The sequence below is a fragment of the Mauremys reevesii genome, linkage group 22, assembly GCF_016161935.1.
Source record: "Mauremys reevesii isolate NIE-2019 linkage group 22, ASM1616193v1, whole genome shotgun sequence".
In the NCBI taxonomy this organism is placed as follows: Eukaryota; Metazoa; Chordata; order Testudines; family Geoemydidae; genus Mauremys; species Mauremys reevesii.
This window is the reverse complement of record NC_052644.1, coordinates 24,838,469-24,853,596: the sequence shown is the minus strand read 5'-3', so window position 1 is coordinate 24,853,596 and position 15,128 is coordinate 24,838,469. Positions and strand designations below refer to the sequence as shown.

Below are 15,128 nucleotides of genomic sequence, written 5' to 3'. Positions count from 1 at the left end.
GGTGCTGGCAGAGCCGCACGGCGGGCGGCGGGTAGCACCGGGCGTCGTCCGGCACCGGCCCCGTCCCATGCACCCGCAGCTGGCTCAGGTTGGCCGCCAGCTTGTAGACCCGGTTTATGGCGCCAGCAAAGACCTCGCCCGTCTCGCGGTGCACGGCCAGGTGGGTCAGCCCCCCGTCCGGCACCGAGAAGGAGGCCCGGGCGGCCGAGGAGGGAGGGAGCGGCGGAGGGGGGGCCCCTGGCCTGGCCGGGGCGGGCAGCAGCAGCAGCAGCGACAGGGCCGCCAGCAGCAGTGGGGCGGCCATGGTGGGATGCTCGGCAGGCAGGGGGCGGCAGGCCTGGAAGCGGGAGAGATGGGGGTTAGACAGAGGGGGACCTCCCCCCGCCAGAGAGCTCCCCCCCAGCCCCCCACTTCCCCATAACTGACCCCAACACCCGCAGCCAGAGTGCCCACCCCAGCCCCCACTTCCCATGGCTGACCCCAACACCCGCAGCCAGAGCGCCCACCCCAGCCCCACTTCCCCATGGCTGACCCCCACCACCCGCAGCCAGAGTGCCCCCCCCCAGCCCCCCACTTCCCCATGGCTGACCCCCAACACCCACAGCCAGAGCGCCCCCCCCAGCCCCCCACTTCCCCATGGCTGACCCCCAACACCCAGCCAGAGCGCCCACCCCAGCCCCACTTCCCATAACTGACCCCCAACACCCGCAGCCAGAGCGCCCACCCCAGCCCCACTTCCCCATAACTGACCCCCAACACCTGCAGCCAGAGCGCCACCCCAGCCCCCACTTCCCATAACTGACCCCCAACACCCGCAGCCAGTGTCCACCCCAGCCCCCACTTCCCATGGCTGACCCCAACACCCGCAGCCAGAGCTCCCCCAGCCCCCACTTCCCCATGGCTGACCCCCAACACCCGCAGCCAGAGCTTCCCCAGCCCCCACTTCCCTATAACTGACCCCAACACCTGCAGCCAGAGCGCCACCCCAGCCCCCACTTCCCCATAACTGACCCCAACACCCGCAGCCAGTGTCCACCCCAGCCCCCACTTCCCCATAACTGACCCCCAACACCCGCAGCCAGAGCGCCCACCCCAGCCCCCACTTCCCATAACTGACCCCAACACCCGCAGCCAGTGTCCACCCCAGCCCCACTTCCCCATGGCTGACCCCAACACCCGCAGCCAGAGCTCCCCAGCCCCACTTCCCCATGGCTGACCCCCAACACCCGCAGCCAGAGCTTCCCCCCAGCCCCCCACTTCCCTATAACTGACCCCCAACACCTGCAGCCAGAGCGCCCACCCCAGCCCCACTTCCCATAACTGACCCCAACACCCGCAGCCAGTGTCCACCCCAGCCCCACTTCCCCATAACTGACCCCCAACACCCGAGCCAGAGCTCCCAGCCCCCACTTCCCTATAACTGACCCCAACACCCGCAGCCAGAGCGCCCACCCCAGCCCCCACTTCCTATAACTGACCCCCAACACCCGCAGCCAGAGCGCCCACCCCAGCCCCCACTTCCCCATAACTGACCCCAACACCCGCAGCCAGTGTCCACCCTCAGCCCCCACTTCCCCATGGCTGACCCCCAACACCCGCAGCCAGAGCTCCCCAGCCCCCACTTCCCATGGCTGACCCCCAACACCCGCAGCCAGAGCTCCCCAGCCCCCACTTCCCCATGGCTGACCCCAACACCCACAGCCAGAGCGCCCACCCCAGCCCCCACTTCCCATGGCTGACCCCAACACCTGCAGCCAGAGCGCCCACCCCAGCCCCACTTCCCATACCTGACCCCAACACCCGCAGCCAGTGTCCACCCCAGCCCCCACTTCCCCATGGCTGACCCTCAACACCCGCAGCCAGAGCTCCCCAGGCCCCCACTTCCCATAACTGACCCCCAACACCCGCCCACCAACCCCACTTCCCATGGCTGACCCCAACACCCGCAGCCAGAGCGCCCACCCCAGGCCCCCACTTCCCCATAACTGACCCCAACACCCGCAGCCAGAGTGCCCACCCCAGCCCCACTTCCCATGGCTGACCCCAACACCCGCAGCCAGAGCGCCCACCCCAGCCCCCACTTCCCTATAACTGACCCCCAACACCCGCAGCCAGAGCTCCCCACCCAGCCCCCACTTCCCCATGGCTGACCCCAACACCCGCAGCCAGAGTGCCCACCCCCAGCCCCCCACTTCCCCATGGCTGCCCCCCACCACCCGCAGCCAGAGTGCCCACCCCAGCCCCCACTTCCCATGGCTGACCCCAACACCCGCAGCCAGAGCTCCCCACCCAGCCCCACTTCCCCATAACTGACCCCCAACACCCGCAGCCAGAGCGCCCACCCCAGCCCCCACTTCCCCATAACTGACCCCAACACCCGCAGCCAGAGCGCCACCCCAGCCCCTACTTCCCCATAACTGAAACACCCGCAGCCAGTGTCCACCCCAGCCCCCACTTCCCCATGGCTGACCCCAACACCCGCAGCCAGAGCGCCCACCCCAGCCCCACTTCCCCATAACTGACCCCCAACACCCGCAGCCAGAGCTCCCCAGCCCCCACTTCCCCATAACTGACCCCAACACCCGCAGCCAGTGTCCACCCCAGCCCCCACTTCCCCATGGCTGACCCCCAACACCGCAGCCAGAGCTCCCCAGTCCCCACTTCCCCATGGCTGTCCCCCAACCCCCGCAGCCAGAGCTTCCCCCCAGCCCCCCACGTCCCCATGGCTGACCCCCACCACCCGCAGCCAGAGCTCCGCACCCAGCCCCCCACTTCCCCATGGCTGACCCCCAACACCCGCAGCCAGAGCTCCCCAGCCCCCAACTTCCCCATGGCTGACCCCCAACACCCGCAGCCAGAGCTCCCCCCCATCCCCCCACTTCCCCATGGCTGACCCCCATCCCCCCCAGGCTGAGAGCTCAACACTGATCCCCCTACACCTGCAACCAGTGCTACTCCCAGACCCCACTTCCAGAACTGACCCCAACACCTGCAGCCAGAGTGCCCACCCCATCCCCACTTCCCCATGGCTGGCCACACACCCCCACAGCCTGGGTCACCCAGACCCCCTACCCCATAGCAGAACCCCCCACACCCAAGCTAATGTGCCCCCTAGCCTCCCCAGAGCAGACACAGCCCTCCCACCCTACACAAGCCCCTGTCCCCACAGGGTTACCCCCTAGGCCTGTGCCCCCAACCCTCCCCACTTAGGGTCAACCCACCCCGGCTCATCCCCTGTAACTGAACCCCTGCCCCTCTCCGGACCCCCAACCCACTTCAGATGGGGCTACCTCTTGGCCCAGGCTCGCCCCCATCAGACCCCCCCCAGCGCCCTCCCCACTGGGAGACCGCCCCACCACCCGCCACCCCCCCGCCTTTCTTAGCACCCCCTCAACACCCCCCACGCACGCCCGGATCCTTGTTAACACCCTGTGCAAGGAGTCAAAACACCCCTCCCCCGCAGCGCCAGGGCTGGGGGCTCGTGACCTGGAGGGGGGGGGGAGCCACAGTGCGGGTGGGAGGCAAGAGGGGAGAATCCCTGAGACTGGGATGGGTCAGAGGATCCCCAGCAGCCCCCAACACACCCAGGACCCCAGCCCTGGCCCCACAACACACACGAGCCCCCATCATCACTAGGCCCCCACAGCCCCTCCACACCCCTCAGGCCACAGCTCCTCCCACTGCCAGGCCCCGCCCCTGTCCCTCCCAAGCCCCGCCCCAGCTCCACCCCAATCACACCCCGCCCCACTCCCAGGGTTTAAGAGCCCCGAAAACAGGCCTGGGGCCTTCCAATGAGCCAGGGCTGGTGGAACCCCCTGCCCCATGGGCTGCTGCCCCACACCTGCCTCCCCCAGGCTGAAGTGCCCAGCAGCTTGGGGGACCCTGGAGACCTCACTACAGCCCCTGAGCTGGCAGGGGGTGAAGAAGACCAGGGGGAGCAGAGGTGAGGCTGGGGGGTGCCAGACCCTTACTTTTCACAGCCCCCCCCCCCCGAGATAACCACAGAGACATGGGTCAGAGCCTCCTACCAGCCCAGCCCCATAGTCCCAAAGCCCCCTTCCCACCCTGGCCCCAGAGCCCCACAAGCTCAGTCCACCCTGTGTTACAACCACCCAGCAGATGTGATGCTGACCCTGGCCCAGCCGTAGGACCCAGTGCTTCCCCCCAGCTTTCTCTAAGCCCCCTGCCCGCCCCCCAGCTTCTCTCTCCCTCTGGGAGAGAGGGTCCCAGTGCCCCAGAAAAGGGCCAGGAAAGACACAAGCCAGGTGCTCCCCCTTCCTGAACCGCACCCCCATCCAGGGATCTGCAGGGAAATGGCTACCTGCTCTCCCCCCGCCCACAACATTGCTGTGCAGGAAAAGAACCCAGGAGTCCTGGCTCCCACCCCCCCTGCTCTAGCCTCCACTCCCCTCCCAGAGCCGGGGAGAGAACCCAGGAGTCCTGGCTCCCAGCCCCCCACCCTCCATCCGACCCAGCTTAGTGCCCACCTATGGGGGGGATCCCCTCACTTCACTCTGCTGGGAGAATGGGGCTCAGACAGCCGTGGGGATGCCCCAGCCCTGCCCCCAGAGTGACACCCCTGCAGCCCCCCCACCTGACAACTTGTGTATGGGCCCCCCAAAGTAACAGCAGGCAGAGGGGCTGCACCCCCAGGGCTGAGATGGAGTCCCCCAGTATGGAGGCTCTGCTCCCATCTCCCCAATCCTCCCTGCAGGGGCTGATCTGGGGGCTGCCCCTCCCAGGCCCCCCTGCTCCAATCCTGGGGGTATCTCCTCCCCACCCCAGTCCCTGACCCCCAAATCCTGGCCCTCCCCCCTATGCAGAGCCCCCTTCGTGCCCTGAGCCACCTACCCCAAAGCACTGATCTGTGGGGGACTTACCCATGAACTGAGCCCCACACACCCAGCATCCTCCCTACCCTCCAATGCACCGACCCCCCCCTCCCCGTGCACCGATCCTGGGGGTCCCCCAATGCACCGCCCACCTCCTTGCCCCCCTATGCCCCGATCCTGGGGTCCCCAATGCACCGACCCCTCCCCGCCCCCGTGCACCGATCCTGGCCCCCCCAATGCACCGACCCCCTCCCCGCCCCCCGATCCTGGGGGGCCCCCAATGCACCGACCCCCTCCCCGCCCCGTGCACCGATCCTGGGGTCCCCAATGCACCAACTCCCTCCCGCCCCCATGCACCGATCCTGGGGTCCCCAATGCACCGACCCCCTCCCCGCCCCCATGCACCGATCCTGGGGGTCCCCCAATGCACCGAGCTCCCTCCCCGCCCCCTGATCCTGGGGGGGTCCCCCAATGCACCGAGCTCCCTCCCCGCCCCCGGATCCTGGGGGGCCCCCAATGCACCGACCCCCTCCCCGCCCCCGTGCACCGATCCTGGCCCCCTCAATGCACCGACCCCCTCCCGGCCCCCCGATCCTGGGGGGCCCCGCCCCGGCTCTACCTGCAGCTGCAGCCGCGCGCCCCGCTCCGGCTCTGTCCCCTCCCCGCCCGGCCGGGCCCTTTAAACGCGGGCTGCACCATTGCGGCCCGGGGGGGGGTGGCATCAGGGGCTGGGATGGGGGAGCTGCCCCAAGGCTCCTGCCCTGCGACCCCCTGATCCCGTCCTGCCCTGCTCCCCCCAGGACCCTCCTCGGGAGATGGGGCGGCCAGGCGAGCCCCCCCCAATCCCCTGAGCCCTCCCCCCGCTGCAGGAATGGATCAGCCCGATCATTCATTGCAGCCCAGCGGTCGCTGGCTGGAGCCACAGGGGGGCGAGTGTGCAAGGGGCTCACGCGTGCCCGGAGTGTGCAAGGCCTGGCCCCACGCACCCTGCATCTCGGTTGTGCAAGGAGCTCTCTTGCACAGACTGTGTGAGAGGTGTTTTCACACACCCTGCTGTCTAGGTGTGCAAGGGGCTCGCACACACTGTGCCAGTGCAAGGCATTCACATTCCCCTGGTGCCGTGAGTGTACAAGGGGCTGTCACTCACTTGCACGCTGAGGGTGTGAGGCATTTTCACACATACTGCCTGCTGAACATGCGAGGGACTCACACCCTAAATGTGCAAGGGACTTATACACACTACACATGTGCAAGGCCTTTTCATGCACACCCTGTCACCTGAGTGTGCAAGGGATTCAGACACCCAGACACATTGCCCTTTGAGTGTGCAAGGCCTCATCACACAGCCTCTCCCCTGAGCGCGGAACTCCCCTGCAGACGGTGACTATCTCCAGGGGGTGCGAAACCACTGGCAGCCCGATGGGCAGAGCCACAGGGTGTCTCCTCCTAGACACACCTGGGCAGAAAAGAGGCGGAGGAGGTGGGTCAGGGCCTGGCAGGACTCCTGGGTTCTATCCCTAGCTCTGTGAGGGGAGTGGCTTAGATGGGGGAGTTGGGAGTCAGTGACTGATTCTACCAGTGCCCCTCACTCCCAGCCCCCCCCCCCCAGCTCTGCCGGTGCCCCTCACTCCCGACCTGCAGTCCCTGCTAGCCCAGCCCTGCCCCCCCCCAGCCCTGCTGGTGCCCCTCACTCCCGACCTGCAGTCCCTGCTAGCCCAGCCCTGCCCCCCCCCGCAGCCCTGCTGGTGCCCCTCACTCCCGACCTGCAGCCCCGCCAGCCCAGCCCTGCCGGTGCCCCTCACTCCCAGCCCCGCCCCCAGCCCTGCTGGTGCCCCTCACTCCCGACCCGCAGCCCCTGCTAGCCCAGCCCTGCCCCCCCCCGCAGCCCTGCTGGTGCCCCTCACTCCCGACCTGCAGCCCCTGCCAGCCCAGCCCTGCTGGTGCCCCTCACACCCAGCCCCCCCAGCCCGGTCGGTGCCCCTCACTCCGGACCTGCAGCCCCTGCCAGCCCAGCCCTGCCGGTGCCCCTCACACCCAGCCCCCCCAGCTCTGTCGGTGCCCCTCACTCCCGACCTGCAGCCCCTGCCAGCCCAGCCCTGCCCCCCCGCAGCCCTGCTGGAGCCTCTCACTCCCGACCTGCAGCCCTTGCCAGCCCAGCCCTGCCGGTGCCCCTCACACCCAGCCCCCCCAGCCCTGCTGGTGCCCCTCACACCCAGCCCCCCCAGCCCTGTCGGTGCCCCTCACTCCCGACCTGCAGACCCTGACAGCCCATCTGGTGCCCCCTTCTGGGGAGATCTGAGCCCAGGGGTCCCACCTGAGGAGCTCCCACCCCCCAAAACCCAGCCCCCCCATTGATCCACTTCCCCCTTGTTCCCCCCCCATCCCCCTCCCTGGAGGCCCCCCCATGTCAGGGGGGGGAGGGGGGGGATCAGCACATGCTGCCACCGCTGCACCCGGGCGCGTTTCCATGGTGATGGAGCGAGGAGACAGAGGATGGACGCCATGGCAACGCCCCATGGGCACGGGGAGGGGGAAGGGACGGGGCAGCCAGCGGTGGGGCAGGGGGAGAGGACGGAGCTGGGGGGAATGGGGGCGCTGGGCACGGGGGGGAAGGATGGGGCAGCGAATGGGGGGTGGGGGGGAGAGGACAGAGCGGGGGGCTATGGGGGGCGCTGGGCACGGGGGGAAGGATGGGGCAGCGAACGGGGTGGGGAGAGGACAGAGCTGGAGGGAATGGGGGCGCTGGGCATGGAGGAAGCGGGGGCAGGGGGAGAGGACGGAGCTGGAGGAATGGGCGCTGGGCATGGGGGGCGGGGGCAGGGGGGAGAGGACGGAGCTGGCGGGAATGGGGGCGCTGGGCATGGAGGGGGAAGCGGGGGCAGGGGAGAGGACAGAGCTGGGGAATGGGGGCGCTGGGCATGGAGGGGAAGCGGGGGCAGGGGAGAGGACGGAGCTGGAGGGAATGGGGCGCTGGGCATGGAGGGGAAGCGGGGGCAGGGGAGAGGACAGAGCTGGGGGGAATGGGGGCGCTGGGCATGGAGGGGGGAAGCGGGGGCAGGGGGGAGAGGACGGAGCTGGAGGGAATGGGGGGCGCTGGGCATGGGGGGGGAGATGCTGGGAGGTATTGGAGGACCCAGGCAAAAAAAAGGGCTGAAAATTGAGCGGGGGGCTCATCACTCCAGAGATGGTGGGGCTCGGGGGGGGGGGTCATTCAATGTAGGGAGGCACATGGGGGGGAAGTTAGTGCCGGATGGGATGGGGGGAGCCAGGCACTGGAGGGAGGTTTAGGGGGGAAATGGGGCGCCAGTCAGGGGGCACAGAGTCCCCATCTCTGCCTGTCCCCCCAGCCCTGCCCCCCCCAGCTGGTCTGTTACTGGCAGTTTCGGTCTTTTGCTATAAAAAACATTTTGCTCATTCACTGCCTGTGACTCACCGTGTGGGGGGGTGTCAGTGGTTGGGGGGCTGGGCTGGTGTCTGGGGCCTGGTGTGTGTGGCGGGGGGAGGGCTAGACGGGTGTCCCAGGCCCGGTTGTGGGGAGGGGGCTGCGGTGGGGTGTTTGCGGCTGGGTGAGAGTCGGGGGCGGGGGGCTGGACCAGTGTCCCAGGCCCGGCTGGGGGGAGGGGGGCTGTCACCGTGATTCACCGTCCCGCCTGCCATGTAAACAGCTGAAATGTAAAACCCCAGAGCTGCTGATAGGAAGCAGATGCGGCTCCGGAGCCAGGCCGGGCACGTGCCAAGGCCCCGGGCCAGGCGTGAGCCGGCGCAGCCAGGGCAAGGGAGGGGGAGCGAGTGAGCCACGTGGGTGTGACCAGCGGGGTGGTGACTGAGCACCCCTGGGTGCAGGCACAAGTCTCCAAAGGAGGTGGCACAGTGGGTGTGTCAAGGTGGGGTGAGTGTGCACTGGGCGTGCCAGAGGGTGAGGGTGCAAAGGCAGGGGGAGCATGCCCTGAGTGCACTGGGCAAAGGCAGGGTGCTTGTGCAAAGGTGGGTGAGTGTGCACTGGGCGTGCCAGAGGGTGAGGGTGCAAAGGCCCTGAGTGCACTGGGCAAAGGCAGGGTGCTTGTGCAAAGGTGGGTGAGTGTGCACTGGGCGTGCCAGAGGGTGAGGGTGCAAAGGCCCTGAGTGCACTGGGCAAAGGCAGGGTGCTTGTGCAAAGGTGGGGTGAGTGTGCACTGGGCGTGCCAGAGGGTGAGTGTGCACTGGGCGTGCCAGGGGGGCTCACTTGCTCTGGAAGCACCAAGTAACTTTTTTTTCCCTTTTAAGGTGTTTTTGCAACATTATCATCAAAGGAAAATACCTTGGAAGGATCAGGGAACCCAGGAGTCCGGGCCCTGCCCTGCCCTCTTCTCCCCCCGGCTCAGCCTTGGGGTGCGGCTGGCCGGGAGGGGGGTGTCGGGCCTGGCTGCTCTGTGAGAGCGACGCTGCTGCCACCTGGTGTCTGTGAGGGGCATCGGCGGGGCCAGGAGCAGAGATTGTGTGTCCCCCGCCCCATGCCGGCTGGAGCCCGGACTCCTGGGTTCTCTCCCAGCTCTGGGAGGGGAGTGGGGGCTGGTGGGTTCGAGTAGGTGGGGCTGGGAGCCAGGACTCCTGGGTTCTCTCCCGGCTCTGGGAGGGGGGTGGGGGCTGGTGGGTTAGAGTAGGTGGGGCTGGGAGCCAGGACTCCTGGGTTCTCCCCACAGCTCTGGGAGGGGCGGGGGGCTGGTGGGTTAGAGCAGGAGGGGCTGGGAGCCAGGACTCCTGGGTTCTCTCCCGGCTCTTCCCCAAACCCCTCTCTGTCCCTCAGTCATCCGCCCCTGCCCGTGGCTGGACAGGCTAGGACAGGGGTGGGCAAACTACACCCCGCAGGCCACATCCGGCCCTCCAGCCGGTTTGATCGGACCTGGCGCTCCAGCTGGGGAGCGGGGTCGGAGGCTGCTCCGCATGCGTGTGCCGAGGCTCCTGGAAGCAGTGGCATGTCCCGTCTCCGGCTCCTAGGTGTATGGGCAGCCAGGGGGCTCTGCATGCTGCCCCCACCCCAAGTGCCGCCCCCGCAGCTCCCATTGACTAGGAACTGCGGCGAATGGGAGCTGCAGGGGCGGTGCCTGTGGAGGGGGCAGTGCGCAGAGCCACCTGGCTGCACCTCCACGTAGGAGCCGGAGGGGGGACATGCTGCTGCTTCCAGGAGCTGCTTGAGGTAAGCGCCAGCCAGAGCCTGCACCAATGACTCCCTCCCATGCCCCTGCCCCAGCCCAGAGCCCCCACCTGCACCCTGAGCTCCTAATTTCTGGCCCCACCCCAGAGCCAGCACCCCCAGCCAGAGCCCTCACCCCCTCCTGCACCCCAAACCCAATTTCCTGAGCATTCATGGCCCACCATACAATTTCTATACCCAGATGTGGCCCTCGGGCCAAAAAGTTTGCCCACCTTTGTACTAGGAACTCTTCTGGGTGTGTGGGGCTCTGTCCCTGGGGGTCTGTGCACAGCCCAGCTCATTGGGACCCCCCGCCCCCGATTTCAGCTACCATAACCCTGCTAATAATGAGCATGTGGTAATGGGGCTGTGGTCCCAGCTACCGTAATACTGCTAATAACGTGCATCCCGTAATGGAGCCTGGGTCCTGGCTACCATCACCCCGTAAGACTGGCCTCCACTGCTGTAATGTGGCCAATAACGTGCAGGCCAGACTGGCCCCCATCTTGGTTGGGCGAGCGCAATAGGTGAGATGGGAAATACGGGGCAGATCATTAATGGTGGAAGTGATTTGCTGCCGGCAGAGCAGAAATCTAGACTGGAGGTTTCCCTGGCAGGTCGGATCTGGGAATTGTGGGGCTGTTCTCCAGCTGATGAGACGATCACACTGGTCCTGTCTGTCCTTGGGCTCTAGGACTCTATAAAATTGCCAATGTTAATGGGCAAGCAGGAAACCTTGATTTAAATCATTGATTCCTCTGGTGTCTCCCAGGTCCTGCTCGGTCACTTTCTGATAACCCCCTGCAGCCCTTGGGCCATTGTGCCAGCTGGACGAAACGCTGGCTCTAGGCAATGATACAGTTCGATGGGTTTCTCCCAGTGCTTCATTTCCCCCCCTTTTCTGGTGTTAGAAAATGCTGAGCGATGCTTTTCTTGTTTCCTACCCGATGATTCCTTCTGGGGATTGTGTCCAGCTCTGTGTGGCTGGAAATTGAGTTCAGTGAGAAATGCACAGAAACAGCATTTAAATGTGTGGTTTGTTCTTCATCTACCCAGCATGCTGAGGGTAGTTTTACTGAACAAAGTTTCTCAGTTTAAAGGCTGTTTCTCCTTAAAGCTAATCAATTTCTTCAACAAAGGCAGAATGGTTGGTGAGTGAATCGAGCCGGCTGCATTTGGTCACCAGGCCCTTGGTAATGTTAGAAGTAGTAACTTCATCTTTTCACACCTTGTTTTATTCATAGATCGGAAGAGGGAAGCCAGTTTTCCTGCTTTTTTACAGCTCTCCGTCTGCGTGTTCTTTGCCCGAGCCCATCACTGAACTGAATGAGCCGAATAGATGGAACCGAAGAAAATGTCATCTCTGCAGGAGGCGAGCGCTGACGAAAGCTGGTTCAACCCTTCACTAGCTGCTGGTTCTGGGTGCTGAGCCGGGACTCCAGCCAGGGCAGTGGGGAGACGTTTGAGACAAGGTGAGCAGCAAACATGAGCCGCTTCACGCTCTCTTGTGCTAGAGGAACGTTAGTGACTTCAATGGAGGGCAGGGAGTTGAGGCCTGAACGTGGGTTGTCACAACATCAGACCAGGAATATATTTCATGTAACTGGTTACACTATGGGGTGGAGTCGGGGGGGGGGGCGGTTGTTCACCTCAGAGGAGTTGCGCATCTCAGGCACCTTGTGAACATAGCCCAAAATGTTTCGGGGCCTCTGTGTGCAAAGTGAGGCGGCCGAGAGCTCCTGGCCCCGAGATGTGTCCCACAGGTCACTGCCGGGTGGTGTTTGCTGTGCGCATTCAGGGATTGCCAGGCGCTGGGGCTCCCCCCCACCCCCACCCCGGGGAGCTGCTTGTTGGGCTTTGCACGCAGCGGCCCTGAGGTTTGACTCTGCCAGGTTGGCTGGGAACTTGGGCCAGAGTTCAGCTGAGAGGCAGGGAGAAGAGGGGGAGGGTTATGCCCCAGATTGGCTCGGTTCCCCCCAAAGTGGGTCTGGACGAGGGGCGAACATGCGTGGCAGGCTGGGGCCTAACAGGGAGTGGTCTTTGGCAGCACTGCCGTAAGCCCGGCCCTTCAGGATCCCTGGCTGCTGCCCCGTCCCTTTCCATGGCTCCTAATGCCAGCAGGGAGCAGTGTGATGACCCAGTGGGAGCTCAATGGCGCAGGCCGGGGACCTGCCCCGAACGAGCTCCTGGTCAGACGCGAGCTGGGCTCTCAGGAACACGGCCAGGGATGGGAACTCGCTCCTGGGGTTAGCTGCTGAATTTGTCCCATGTCAGCTCCCAGGGCCGTGGGAGACCTGGGTCCGGTCTCACTGGGCTCGTTATCAATATTTGCTCCCCAGGCAGGTACCTGCAGATGGTGGTTGAGTCACCCCCCAAAACCGATGGCGCGGCCCCCTCCAGAGCCCTTTTTCTGACCCTTCAGTTCCTCCACGACTCTTCTCGGAGCCTCTCCAACAGATCCCCGGCCTCGTGGAGCTGCGGGTACCAGAACCAGAGCCGGGACCCAGCAGCCTCTGCGCCAGCACTGAACACCGAGGTAAAATAACCTGCCTGCTGCTACGAGAGAGCCCCCAGTTTGTGCAGCCCAGGGCGGCGGCGGCAGCAGCGTTGCACTGGGAGCTCCTATTCCCACGGCCCCCAGATCTTTTCCAGAGCCGCCGTGTCCCAGGAGAGCCCCCAGCCTCGGAGCACGGCCCACGTGCTGCATCCCTAGTGAGTTAAATGCATCTCGCTGGCTTGCACCCAGCTGATTCAGGTTGCTCTGGGTCGGGGCCTGTCCTCTTTGTTATTTACCAGCACCCAGCACTTGGGTCATCCGTGATCGTTGTATGTTTTCTTCCAGCTCACAGATGAAAAAGTGAAACCGCCCCTGGCCAAGAAACAACCCCATCAGCAGGACCCCAGTAGCCTCCGCCTGCTTGCTCCAGGCTGGTTTCCTGTTCTCAGCTACGTTCTGAGAACAAGCATTTCATGTTGGACTGGGAGGCTTTACTTACCCATTTACCCTTTTCAAACACTGGTACAATGTTAGCTTTCCTCCACAGTTCTGGAACTTCCCCAGTAGCCAAGAGTTGTTGACAATCACCATTAATGGCCCAGTGAGTTTCTCAGCCACCTCTTTTAAAACTCTTGATTATGTGCACCTGCTGATTTAAAAAATGTCTCTGAAGTTATAGAATGGAAAATGTTTCATTATATGCTAGGGCTGCCTCATGTATTTTTCTTAAACAGAACAGAAGTATTATATGGACACTTCTGCCGTTTCTGTATCATTATTGACATCTCTGCTAGCCATAGAGTTCTCCTGGTCTCCTTTGCTTCCCTCATCAATTTTCTACATTTCCTAGTTCCTAATTATATCTTCATTACTGTTATCCCCCCCTTTATTCCATTAGTTACATATATATATTTTCCCCCTCTTGCTGCAAATCTCTGATCAGACCTGTAACCTCCGCCTCTGTCAGCGCCAGCTGGGGAAAACTCCATTGCTTAATGGGCCGGGACTGAGGCCCTAAACCAGCCCCTCTTGCATGTTTATGATCCATGCACCTGAGTGGCAGATGTCACCTCCGAGCTGTCGGGATGCCGCCACCCTGGTGAAAATGCTTGAAGCTGGGGCTGTGATGGGGGAGTTTTCCATCCTTTAGCTTGAAATGCACAAGCTTTGGCACCAAAACGGCCCTGACACCCCCCCCCCGCCCCCGGACAATAGTGTGTTGGGTGATAAGGGGGACACGCACCGTTCACTATTGCCCCCCCGGACAATAGTGAGTTGGGTGATAAGACAATAGTGTGTTGGGTGATAAGGGGGGACACGCACAGTTCACTATTGCCCCCCCGGACAATAGTGAGTTGGGTGATAAGGGGGGACACGCACCGTTCACTATTGCCCCCCCCCGGACAATAGTGAGTTGGGTGATAAGGGGGGACACGCACCGTTCACTATTGCCCCTTTCACTGGACTCTAAGTGCAGTGCCAGGATGGGGGGTGGGGGGGGAGGTTTCTGACCCCCCCCCCCGCCTAGGAATTGCGGCGCTGCAGAGACAAACTGGGGGCGGGGTCAGACCTGCCCCCCCCCCCTATAAACCTGCTGAGGGCTTTTCCCGGGGGGCGGGGCACAGAGTGAGCCTGCCTCAGCCCCGCCCCCCGCGCTCGCTGCTGCCACCTAGTGGTCTATGCACCAAGCGGCCCGGCAGGCGCATGCGCAGTGGGGAGCAGCGCGGGGCGCTCCCATTGGCCGGCGCTGGGTGGGCGGGGCCGGGCGGCGGCCAATGGCGCGGCGCGGCGGGGGGATAAAGCCGGGGGCGGCCCCCGCGCGGGGAGCGGCGGCGGCTGCTGCCTCCGGAGCAGGGAGGAGGGAGCGGGGCGGGACCCAGGCGTCCGGGGCGGGGGCCGGAGTCCGCTCCGCCCGCGGGGAACCGCCGGACGTTGTGTCGGGGTAACGGGGGCAGGAATTGCGGGGGCTTGTGGCGGGGTCCCCAGGAATTGCAGGTGAATCCGGGCGGGGTCGGGCGGTGCGGAGTCCGGGGGGGCAGGTGAATGCGGGCGGTGCGGGAGGCGCGGAGTCCGGGGGGGGGGTCCCCAGGAATTGCGCGGGGGGGGGGGCGGTGCGGAGTCCGCCTGTGGGACACACGCGGGGTTGGGCGAAGGTGGCAGAGACTCGGTGACTCTCAGGCCAGGCTCAGGGGCCGCCCTGCTGGTCGCAGCCTGGCTCACCCCAAGGGCAGGTAATGCTCAGTGCAGGGGGTTCCCCAGGAGCTGCCGCGTGTGTGTGTGTGTGTCTGTCTGTCTTTAGTCTGTTGGGGACTTTAACCCCCACAGCGATATCGGTTCTCTGATCACAGAGCCAGGCCACACCAGCGAGGGCTGACCAGAAGCTCTTTATTGCCCAGTGCAGGCGTCAGTAAAGGGCAGCGCGTCTCCAGTGAGACCCAGCCAGCTCCTTCCAGCTTAGTGTTAGCCTATACAGACAGTTCTATTACGCCACACTAGACACTTTTAATAGACACACATGCCTAGACTTTGTCTACAACTTTAGATTATTCATTATATCTTAACAAACACCAAAAGTTAGAAATACAGGGGAGTTTCAAACAAACCTATAACTCAACCAGAGAGTTGGAAT

At 64.5% G+C, this 15,128-nt stretch overlaps 1 long non-coding RNA gene across 7 annotated transcripts; it reads left to right on the top strand.

The window, feature by feature from the left end:
* The first annotated feature begins 3,781 nt into the window (after window positions 1-3,781).
* On the top strand, window positions 3,782-13,746 carry LOC120388722. 7 transcript variants are annotated; one of them, XR_005590636.1, is made up of 5 exons: window positions 3,782-3,943; window positions 9,096-9,306; window positions 11,247-11,474; window positions 12,342-12,538; window positions 12,845-13,745. It is a non-coding gene; the product is annotated as an uncharacterized LOC120388722 (long non-coding RNA). The 7 variants fall into 7 exon arrangements; XR_005590639.1 differs by lacking the exon at window positions 3,782-3,943 and adding an exon at window positions 8,470-8,721 and having other exon boundaries at window positions 11,285-11,474; window positions 12,845-13,746; XR_005590637.1 differs by lacking the exon at window positions 3,782-3,943 and adding an exon at window positions 8,470-8,716.
* Window positions 13,747-15,128: the final 1,382 nt, after the last annotated feature.